The sequence below is a fragment of the Peromyscus eremicus genome, chromosome X, assembly GCF_949786415.1.
Source record: "Peromyscus eremicus chromosome X, PerEre_H2_v1, whole genome shotgun sequence".
Taxonomy (NCBI): domain Eukaryota; kingdom Metazoa; phylum Chordata; class Mammalia; order Rodentia; family Cricetidae; genus Peromyscus; species Peromyscus eremicus.
The window spans coordinates 117,188,638-117,200,818 of NC_081439.1; the positions used below are offsets into that span (position 1 = coordinate 117,188,638).

Consider the following 12,181-nt stretch of genomic DNA (forward strand, 5'->3'; position numbering starts at 1 on the left):
TCTATTCTGGTGACCAGTCTAGTGAATACCCTAACAGTCATCATAGAGCCTTTGTCCAGTGACTGATCGAGGCAGATGCAGAGATCCATGGCCAGGCACCAGGCTGAGCTCCAGGAATCCAATCGATGAGAGAGAAGAGGGATTCTGCAGGCAGGGGACGTGGAGATCATAATTCGAAGACATGCAGAGATGACTGGCCACACTAATAGAAGCAAATGAACTGTAGACTGGTGGCTATGGAGCCCCCATGGGACTGGACTAGGCCCTGTGTATACGGAAGACGGTTGTTTGGCTCAAACTGTTTGTGGGGCACCCAGGCAAGGGAATCAGGATCTGTCCCTGGTGCATGGGCAGACTTCTGGGAATCTGGTACCTGTGGTGTGACGCCTTGCACAGCCTTGGTGCAATGGGGAGGGGTTTGGACCTGCCTTGGCTCAGTGTGCTGGACTCTGCTGACTCCCCATGGGAGAAGTTGATTTGGGTGATGTGGGGTGGCTCGGGAGAGAGGGCTGGGGGATGGGAGGAGGGAGGAGAGGGGATCTGAGAGTGGTAAGTAGAATGAGTAGAAAAATTCTTAATAAAGAAAAATGAAAAAAAAAACACAGAAATGCATAAACCTTATTTATGTAGTTATGCCTAAAGTGCAAGTGTTGTTTGGAAGCCCTACAAGCTGGAGTTCATAATCAAACTTGCTTGGTAAGAATTTCAAGCTTTATAGTAAAAATGGGAAGTTCTGGTAGTTTTCTTCAAAAGGCCTTACTCTAATATATAATTTAATCTATCCTACATTTAAAACTATTTAATTATTATACAAATATGGATAAATACTGGAAAAGAATGTAGAGGAAATAATTGATTCATTAGGTGGAAAAATTAGAGCTGATTCTTTTTCTGGTTATGATTGCTCAACAAATAACATTCTTAAAACTGGTTCATCTCCTCTTAGGGTAAAGAAATACCTCAAGTTTAAAAAAGATTGCTATAACATCAATATCTAGACAAAATGACTCAGTTTGCCTTTTGTAATACTGCAGTTTATCATAGGATCCTCTAGGAAAATATATTGGCAATTCTCTGTACTTATGTTGTCCTGATAACACAAATACGGTGAGCACTGATTCTGTGTTTTTTTCCTTAGGGGTCTGTTTGCCCCCAGCATGCACTGAAAATTGGTGGTCTCTTGATGTAGGAGCTATTGTGTATAGTGTCGGCCCAACTGCCCCCAGCCTCATTGGTGGAGCTGCTATAACTTCAGGTGTGGGTTGACCTTAGCATCCTTGGCCATGGTTGTTTGAAAAAAAAATCTTGTTACTGGACTGACACGAGACTGATCTTAATCTTCTTGATTTTTGACACACACTGTCATACTGTAGTATTCTTTGTCAGTTATCTATGACAGCAGAACAAATAGCCTTAAAATTTAGTGGCTTAAACTTGAAATTATACATTTTTGTTACATTTGTATGGGCACATGCACACTCGTGTGTTTGTGTGTGTGTGTGTGTGTGTGTGTGTGTGTGTGTGTACACACGCAAGTGCACATGTGTATGTGCTAGGAACAGCATATATCAGCATATATAGAAGTCAGAGGACAACTTGGTAGAATTTTGTCCTCTCCTTCCACTGTGTGGGTCCTATGTATTAAATTCATGTTGTTAGGTTACCTACTGAACCATCTCACTAGTCCTCAGTTGGTAATTTTCAAAAAGATATCATATTTATTTCATTTCATATATATGAGTGTTTGCATGCATGTCTGTGTACTACTTGTGTGCCTGGTCCCTGCAAAAGCCATAAGAGGGCACCAGATTGCCTTCTAACTGGAGTTACTGATGGTTGTAAGCTGCAGTGCGGGTGCTGGGAAATGAATGCCAGTCCTTTGTAAAAACAGCAAGTGCTTTAACGACAGAGATATTCCTCCAAATGACTTAAACAACAAAAGATATATATTTTATGTCAAGACTCTATATGTCCCTTGGAGTATATCATATCCAGTCTGAGTTTGATTGATTGCTACCAGATTTGCTCACTGACAAGATGCTTTGGTCAGCTAGTGTTTGACTGGCACCTGGTTGTTCTCAGATGATGTTGCTCTGGTGACTAACAATTTTTATCATATTACTGAGTGGTAGACTTGGTTCTTCCCTAAAGGGGATGCTATGACATACAACTTTAATCCTTCTCTTCAGGCCAAAGATGTTTTCCCAACAATATTTACAGTATCTACATACTAATAACTTACCATAAAATTACCACCCTGATAATTACCCTAAGGAGCTCCTTAGCCAAGATCACCAAGATCCCTTTGTTGTAGGTGGTCCTAATTCTATGACTCACTGGTTATTGAGAAAATGAAGTGACTGGGCACTTTGCCTCAGTTTGAGGCAACTTTGAGGAATAATCTGAGCTCCCATATTTTCCAAGAATTTAACTGAGATATATTTGCAATTATTCACAGTTACTACCAGCAATACTCCCCTTAAAATTTTCTCGTTGGCCATCTCTATCCCATTATCTGCTAACAGGTTAACATGACCTAACACATCCTCTGCCAACCCTCTCCACCTCCAGCAGGATTTCTGGGGATTACTCCTCCAGGGGAAGTTACAGGTTTTCCAAATTCATAAAAGCAAATGATGTCTTCTGAGACTAGAACTTGCATATTTATTCTTCTACCCAGTTATTATGATTTCAAATATATTTCTGCTGTTAAATATTAATGATTAAATAATAGTAGTAGTGAAGATGTTTTATCATGCATACTTTTTAACAAGCACTGCTATAAATGCAATCTATATGATAAGTTATTTAATTCCAAAGACTTATGATGTAGATACTGTTGCTATCCTTTTATTAATGGTGAAGTAGAATTTCAACACATACTTTTCCAGTACTTGACCTCTATATGATATTTATGAATCATTCCTGGCCCTAATACCAAGGGATGTAGCACAGTGCCGTAAGAAACAGAATAGTTACACTATTTGGAAAGATCTGATGTTAATGAAAATGTCATTAATTTAAGGGTTTTCTCTGATAATCTGGACATAAGTGGAGTATATATAACACCACCACTGCAGGCACAGCACTTACTCTGTCTCTTATTTGGAGTCTACCAATGCTATAGCCTTTAGTGTTCTTGTGCTCATGAAACTCTATTATAGTTTATTCACTAAGATATTCTCATGCTGATAGAACTTCAGGTACAAAATTAGTCTGATGTCCTTAAATTTCCTGTTGTGCAGCAGAGCAGACATTTTAAGTATCAAGCCAGCTCATATTTGAATAGAGGTGGATTTAGTTACTGATCCCTTCTATTTATACTGTCTGCCATTTATTTTAGTGATTACTTTCCTCCAACCTCCCTTGATAATCAGAAACTATTTTTTGGCTACTCAAATATTATAGAGGGAACATGGATTAAGCATTGTACTTCATACAATTGAGAACTATGTTCTTACCCCTCTCCATTAAAGTGCAGAAAGCATTTCTTTGAGAAAGATAGGGTAAAGTTATAATGCTTTCACCCAAGTGAGTGAAAGGATGGGTATTTGATTTGCCTTAAAAATGACTTCTCTTTCTTCCTCACTGTTCACAAATGCAAGCAGGGTGAAGGCTACTTTTTACTCCTGAGAATTACATTTCATGCTAGGCTTTTGAAACAAGCTTCTAGGAAACATAAATGAGATCAAACTCCAACAATTATAGTCTATAACTTTGTATATTATCAACCTGAAGCTCCAACCTTTCCTTGTTATTTGTACTCATATGATTTTTGATGTAAATACATACACCATTTTCTCCTTTATATGATCAAATGGAAAGTGCTCTCCCAAAGGAGAACACTGTTTAATATTTTTTAAAATCAGGCATATGATAAATTATTTAAAAAATTTGGGCTGAGAGGTGAAGTAATTTAACTACTACCTCTAAATTATTGTCATTTTCTTAAAAATGATAACAACTATGGTCCTGAGACAGTTAATATAGACAGTTAATGAAGACTGGTTGAAAACCAATAATGTTTGAAACATTCTCCAGTGAGTGGCTGTGAGCCAATTCAGCATGAGTTTTGATTTTATTGTATTTACAACTTGTGCACTGTATTAAATTAGCAAACATCATTTGGACTTCCTGACCTTAGTATTGTTATTGATATTACTTATGGAGTGAAATTGCTATGCAGGGAAATTACTTTGGTGAATTGCTTAGTGGAATACAAAGCAAGTTTTATCTCCTTTCTTTGTCTAGGGTTGCTGCTACATTCACTTCAGTTGACAACAGAAAAGTCACTCTCTAAACTCAGTAGGCCATCTTTGTATTACACTTTTGTCTAATTCTGTAAGTAGAACAAAACCATAACATGGTAACAGAGTTTCTACCATCTCCTGCTGCTTGTCTTTACTGCTGGGTAACATGTCTATCTGATTCTGGGAAATATATCTCATTAAATAGAGCCTAACTCTCCGAATAGGGGCAAGTACAGAGAAAACTGTATTTTCCATTGATGAAACAACATGTTAGAAACATTTTCAGTGAGTGATTTATTAGAACTAAAGTAGAAATATCTAGAACTTCTCATTTTTTTCAACTGAGCCCTTTTCACTTTATGCAACAGAAATGTCAAATAAGACATAGGGAGATTAGTATGATTTTTAAATTCTGCAAAATCAGCAAAGACCTTCAGGGAGTTTGTTTTTTCTCTTCTGGTCTCCAGTTTTAATGATGATATCCTATTGCAAGACAATTGAAATCTAAACAATCATCAGACAATTATATCAACAAATATAATTCTTTTTCCCTGTTTGAAATTGTCTTCCTTTTGGTTCTGCATTGCTTATTAAGTGTGCTTATGGTACAAGCTAGATGTCACTACTAAGTTTCTACACATAGTTCTGCCCTGATCACGTTTTCCTCAGCCAGTCTTTACATAATGTGTAGCTAGAAGCTAGCTTTCTATTTGATTTGACTGATATTTTGAAGACTAGAAATGCAAATATTTTATAGCATAATTTCACCAGTTATTATTTTTCTGTATCATAATTCCTTTGTGAAACATTATTAATATTGATTTAAGATGTACATATCTCAAGCCCTGTGCCTTGTGGATGGTTTTCCTGAGATATGTTTGAACTGGTTTGGCATTCACAATCTTCTGCAGGTGTTTGATTAACCTCATTAACATAAAGGCATATTTATCTATTCAGCTGTCTCAATTTCTCAGATGCATATGTTTTACAATTAACATTTGAAGCCACTTCCCCTAACTTTCCATTTTCTTATGCCATTGTAATAAAAACAATGCCACATTAATAGCCATTTGCCCTGATGCACCAAGAAAGGAGATTTTTCAAATGCTAATATTAAAATTGGTAACGAGTTTTGACCAGGTCATGTGAAATTTTTTTTTTATTTATTTCATGTGCTAAGTAGCTAGAAGAATTTACTCCCAATTACCTGAAGACAAAGAGATACTTTCTTACTTAAAGTGTGAATTCCCCAAAGATGGCAACCTCATTAACCTTGATTATGGACCCTCAAGATCCAGCATGGTGCTTGTGGAATCTAGCTATGGTCTTTGTAAATTATAGACTGATTACCTGGAAAACATAGGCTGTGAGATAGTTAATTAGCAGTTAAATAATGTAATTTATTAAATATCATTTAATAAGTTCTGTGAAATCAGATTTAATCAAAATGTACTAACATCATTTTATAAAAACCAACATGACCCACACACTTATTGGAAGTAAACATGAATGCGAACAGTCTAGAAAAAAATGCTGCATAAGGTTGTGACCAATAAAAACCTTGAATTCCCCATAATGAGCATATGCTCCTTAGTTTTCTTTCTCAGTGAATTTTAAAGAATCTAATTAAAAAAGAAAAAGCACACAGGTAATTCTGTGCATTCTTAATCATTTATTTTTATTTTTCTAATTTATTTTTTAACTATGCAACCATATGAATTATATATATATATATATATATATATATATATATATATATATATATATATGTGTGTGTGTGAAGCAAATAGTGGTAGAAGCAGTGAACTGATCCCATAAAAAAATACTTAAAATTTTCTTATTACTGTGAGCCAAAAAAATTGTGTCACTATTGTATCTGTGAGCATGTGTTGTCATGCTATTTATTACTGTGGCTTGGCAACTTGTGTGGTTCACAGCTGGGTAAGACTGATAACTTTCTCTCCCCAGCAGCCTGCATAGCACCTTAGAGGTAGCCTGCAGGAGGAAACTTCCTGGTCAGTACTAACTTGATTCCTCCATGTAATGTGACCAAAGCATGTGGTATCTTCAGCAATATGTATGAGCAGGTTCGGGGGGTCTTTATGACTTCCTATATCCAAATGACAAGCATACTGAGTACCCTCAAAAATGTATCTCAGAATTCCTCTGACCAAGATAGTGAAAGATCATTTGGTAAAATGACCATTTTCACAATATTAATCCTAACAACCCATGCACATGGGAAGTGTCTCCATCTTTTGTTGTCGTCTTTAATTTCTTCAGTGTTTTGAAGTTTTTGTTCTATAATTAAAAACATTAAGACATTGAAAAAAGAAATTAAGGGGGACACCAGAATACGGAAAGAACTCCCTTGCTCATGGAATTTAGGGTTAATATTGTGAAAATGACCATCATACCAAAAGCAATCTACATATTCAATAAAATTCCCATCAAAATTCCAACACAATTCTTTAAAGAAAAGAACTCCTGGAAGCCTCACTATCACAAATTTCAAGTTGTATTATGAACTGTAATAATAAAAACAGCACTGTATTATCATGAAAACGGACATGTTGATCAATGGAATTGATCCAGATATAAGTCCATATACCTACCTGTTTTTGTGACAGTTCCATACTACTTTTGTCAAAATGGCTCTGTAGTATAACTTGAAATAAGGTATGGTTGATACAGTTTTCTTTGTGATCAGGGTTGCTTTGGCTACCCTTGGACTTTTGGGCCTCCATATAATTTGTGAGACTATTTTTCTGTGTCTATGAAGAAAGATCCTGGTATTTTGATTGGGGCTGCACTAAATATGTAGATTGCTTTTAATAAAATGGCCATTTTTCACAGTATTAATCCTAGCAACCCATGTACATGCAAAGTCTCTCCATCTTTTAGTGTCTTCTTTCATTTCTTCCTTTGGTGTTTTAAATTTTTTGTTGTGTAGGTCATTCACTTTGAAAAATACTTTATCAAAAGGTATTGAACAGGAAAATAATTAATCCCACAAATTGACAGATGAAGTTATATGAAATTTTAATGTTCCTCTGTAGCAAGACAAAGTATCACCAGGATAAAGACAGCCTGTAGAGCCGGGCGGTGGTGGCGCACGCCTTTAATCCCAGCACTCGGGAGGCAGAGCCAGGCGGATCTCTGTGAGTTCGAGGCCAGCCTGGGCTACCAAGTGAGTTCTAGGAAAAGGCGCAAAGCTACACAGAGAAACCCTGTCTCGAAAAACCAAAAAAAGAAAAAAAAAAAAAAAGGACAGCCTGTAGAAAGGAAAAGAAATCTCTACCAACTACACTTTAGACAAGAGATTCATATATAGAAAATACAAAGAACTGCAAAAATAAAAGCCTAAAAAAATCCACCAGTAATTGGTACAATGTACTGAATAAACAGTTCTGGAAAGAGCGAATACCAAGTGGCAACTAAATAGGAAAATTCGAAACTGCTCTGACCTTCTATCTCATATCAGTTCAGAATGACTGTCATCAAAACATAACAGCTAATGCTGGAGAGGATGTGGGAAAAGAGGCATCCTTATTCATTGATGGTAGGAGTGTCAACTAGTTACACCCATTATAGAAATAGGTGTGGAGGGGCCTTACAAAGAGATAGAGATAAGACTACCAATCACCTGCCCAGGTATACTACTCTGGGTAAGGAACATATCACAAAGATAGTGGGATGTCCACATTAGCATTGCACTATTTAAAACAGCCAGAAAATGGAAGGAGCATAGTCATCTACCATTTCTTTCAAACTTCACGTTTATATATGGATCTATTGCCAGTTGCTTTAGACCATGACAGTCTATGAATCCTAAATTCAAAATATTAAAAAAAAATCACTAATAACTAAATCTAAAAGACTATGCCTTCCCTTTCAGATATGGTCACATTGTAAATGATTACATACATTTTAAAAAGGAAATGATAGCACAGAAGAGTCAACCCCATTTTGTATTGCTAGTGACTCACAAATGTGATTAGGTAGAAGCAGTCAAAGCAATGTATTGTGTTTCCATCAAATGCAACAAATGCTCTTAGCTATGAATAATGGTAGCAAACATATGATTCCAAAATTACAGCTCTTTTACACTAGTTTTCCCCTTATAATATATTCATAAATCATCCTTTGTGAAAGAACACTAAAGGGAAGACTACTGTTTTTAGTCATTTTTAAACAGTTAAATCATCTGTAGTCAAAATAGAATTCCTCCATGTGAAAAGATACAATAGGTTTTATAAGTCACAGTACAATAATTCTTTTCTATGTAATAGTAATAAAGCTGTTTCTCTCGCCATGCTAACCTATGTCTATAAACAAGAGAACCATGAAATTAAATGTTTTTTAAATCATAAATCATACTTAAAAATACTATTAAGACGTCTTAAACAAAAGTACATTTATTTTATTATACAAGCAATTATCTGTCAAAAATTTTTCATATATTCATGACTTCACTGATATGGATTTATAGTTTGAAATGAAAATAGTGCATCAACATCAATAAGTATCTTTGGATTACACAGATATCACTGATGGTATAGAAACCCAAAGTAAATGCTTCTTCCCAGAATCATTTCTGCCTTACTACCTTTCATATGATTGGATTGACAGTCTCTCTGTTTGGACTGTTTATATCTGAGGTAGGGGGTCTTTACACAGTCAATGTATTTTTTGTTTGTTTGCTTGGTTTTGGGGGTTTTTTTTGCACTTTCAAAGTCTTTATTGACCCAATTACATGTTAAATCACAAAGCATTTCACTTTTTTGTTTTTTTTTGCAGGCAGGGTTTCTCTGTGTAGCCTTTGATGTCTGTTCTAGAATTAGCTCTGTAGACCAGACTAGCCTTAAATTATGTGCAGTCACTGCTGGCAGAACCTGGCTAAGTCATAAAGTAAAGGCTGCTTGCTTCAAGGGCAGTCCTGTTGCTTTTGATTTTTTTCCAACCAACTGTAGATCAAATCATAAATGATGACCCCTTCACTAGTTACATGACTCTAAAAAATAATAAAGAAATCCAAGTATTTAAGTCAACAATACTACAACTGCCCAGAGTCATCTGTAATTCTCAGATTATTCAAATTTTACCAAGAACCTAGGCATGTATGTATCTGACCCAATGCTCTATACAAGACTACATCGCTATGAGGCCAGTTTCAGTGTGCTCTTCCTCCTTTACAACCACCAAGACCAACATAAAGATCTGATGGGAAAGGGAACCAGGGGGTAGTCAATGTAGTTTATAACCAGCTTTGGCTGCCCATGTCCTGAGATTAAACTCATGCACCACCACACTGGACCTAGATAAGCAATAGCTGGGGAAAAAAAGATAAACAAATATAAGGCTCATCACATTGAGTTAATGGTGGATCCAAATAAAAGTGTCTAACACATGTACAACATTATATATTTTATAAATTATATTTATGCACTGGGAAGTTAATTTTTTCTTTTCTTTAACTATGATCTGTGTCAGGACCTTATCACTTGGATGGTTACAGGAGCAGTAGTGTTAAAGTAGTAGGAGTTTCTGCAGCAGCAAGGATTGAACACCTATTTAGCACATACTGTGTGTTAGGCACAATTATAAGACTGTACGTATATGAATTCATTTGATCACACCTTCAACACAAAATGTATCTTATTTATTACCATTTTGAAAATAATAAATCTTAGCCGTAGGATGATTATGATGGAGCACCTTGCTCAAGACTGGTAATTAGTGGATCAAAATTCAGATCCTGATACTTTGCTTCTTACAGCCTGTACACTTTACCATTTGTCCTAGACTATTTATTCACTTACTAACAATTTACTGAGTACATATCATGTGCCAAGGCTTTGGGGATAGAGCAGTGTTTAGATTTTCTTCTCTCCTAAAAGTTATCTTTAATTCTAGAAGGGGAAAATCATAATATGTAGAAAGAGAAATTTCAATTAGAGATTTTAGAGAAAGAAAATAAAACACATTGTGTAAAAGATGGTAACTAGGTTGGAGATACCTATTTTCACCTGTATTATGGTATAATTGACAAATGAAAGTTGTTTATAGTTAACATATAAGAGTTGAGGATGTGTGTGTGTGTGTGTGTGTGTGTGTGTGTGTGTGTGTGTGTATTTAATGCTGATGATAAAGTCCAATGTTTTTACATGCTAGGTAAGTATCCTACAACTGAGCTACAGCCCCAATCCTTGGTGTTCTGATATGTGTATACTTTCTAAAACAAACATGTGATCTAACTAAGATATCCCTCACCTCACCTCTCATAGTTACTAATATGTTCCCATCTTTTTTGTTGTTGGTAGTGATGAGAAAACTTAATGTCTACTTTCTAATTTATTTCAAACACATAATTCAGAGTTAAATATAGTCACATTGTTGTATTCTTGTTCTAGAACTTCTCCATTATACATAATTTGAACTTTGTACCAATTGACCAAAACTCTAGTCAGATCCTCCTCTTGTTATTCCACTATTCACAATAGTTACAGTATGGAAACAATATATGTCTTTCAGAAGCCTAACAAATAGAATGTGTTGTTTATGTACAATGACATATCATTCTACCACAAAATGAAAATCCTGGATCAACCTACAGGAAATTGTGGTAACTTAAATAAGCCAGACACAGGAAAAATAATCACTGCAACATCTGACGTGTATGAGATGAGGCTACTTTGGTTTATGACTTGTTAAGGGCATTCTGGAGAGATGTTGAAGGTAAGATGCAGATAAGTGGAATGAAACAGTCCCATCAATTTTAGAGAAGAGTCTATCGTGAAGGAAGAACAGTTGCTCTATGGTAAAATGACTGAAAAGATGGGGAAAGAGGTAAATGTGGGCACAGCATGGATAATGAAGGACGAATAGCAGAATAGTAGGGCAGGAGAGTCAGAGAGAACTGCTTTCAGAAGATTTTAATTATTTTCAAAGTGAGATGGAAAATCTTGGACATCCTTCTGCTGGAGAGTGTCATGTCATGGCCTGCTTTAATTTTAAAATTGCTATTTCTGGCTGACTGGTTTGTTTGTTTTTGAGAAAATACCAGTTTAAAGGTCAAAGCAGGTAGACCCATTAGTGAGAATTGAATGAACTAAGGCTGTGAAATCTGGCTGAGAGTTCAAGTTCTCTGCTCTGGAAACAACTAGTTTCAGTTATAACCCAAAGGAAATGGATATTTTTAACTGTCAAGTAGACAGTGAAAGGAAGGAAATGTGCAAGAAAAGTCAAGTGGGGGACAGAATAGAGAGGAAGAAAGTTGGTCAGTTCTCTGAAGATTCAGGTTAATTGCCACATATGGAAGTCTTAGACAAGTTAAAGGCCTCTAGATTTGGAGGACCATATATTTAATGTTTCTGAATGCTAAGAGACCAATAAAGCTACCCTGCTCATTATAGACAGAGGGTTGAAAGACTAGGAAGCTCCAAGATGAAAATCTGAGGATCAGCTTTTATGCTCATAAAGGTGTCTCCCTCTTTTATCCTTCCAATACCTTCTACAAATCCCCACAAAATCACTGAATTCTGAATTACTATATGTACTTTTTCCTTGGCTTCTTTAATAATGAGTCCATTTTCCTTTCAAATAAAGTTGTATATAAGCACAGCATGCCTCCTGTGAATCCTAGCCAGTCTAGTATGCTATGAAAGCATGATAAATGTTCAATCACTAATGACCTAAGACTTTTTCCTAGATAGCCTTAGGCTTTTCTCAGGGGTGCAAAGACTATAGCATTCTGGGAAGTTAAGTATCAGTAATGGTTTTGTCGATTAGTGTAAGTATTTACTATGACTAGGTCCAAATGATGAAATTGGTTTTTTTAACCATTTGTATATAAGGTACAGCACATCTGAAACCATTTCTGTAGATTAACTTATACTCAATGTTTCATCAAATTCCATTCAACAAAGCTT

General features: G+C 35.8%; 1 non-coding gene across 1 annotated transcript; it reads right to left on the reverse strand.

The window, feature by feature from the left end:
• Window positions 1–9,366: 9,366 nt before the first annotated feature.
• LOC131900298 (small nucleolar RNA SNORA61) lies at window positions 9,367–9,495 on the reverse strand. The gene has a single exon (XR_009376199.1). It is a non-coding gene; the product is annotated as a small nucleolar RNA SNORA61 (small nucleolar RNA).
• Between the last annotated feature and the right edge of the window lie 2,686 nt (window positions 9,496–12,181).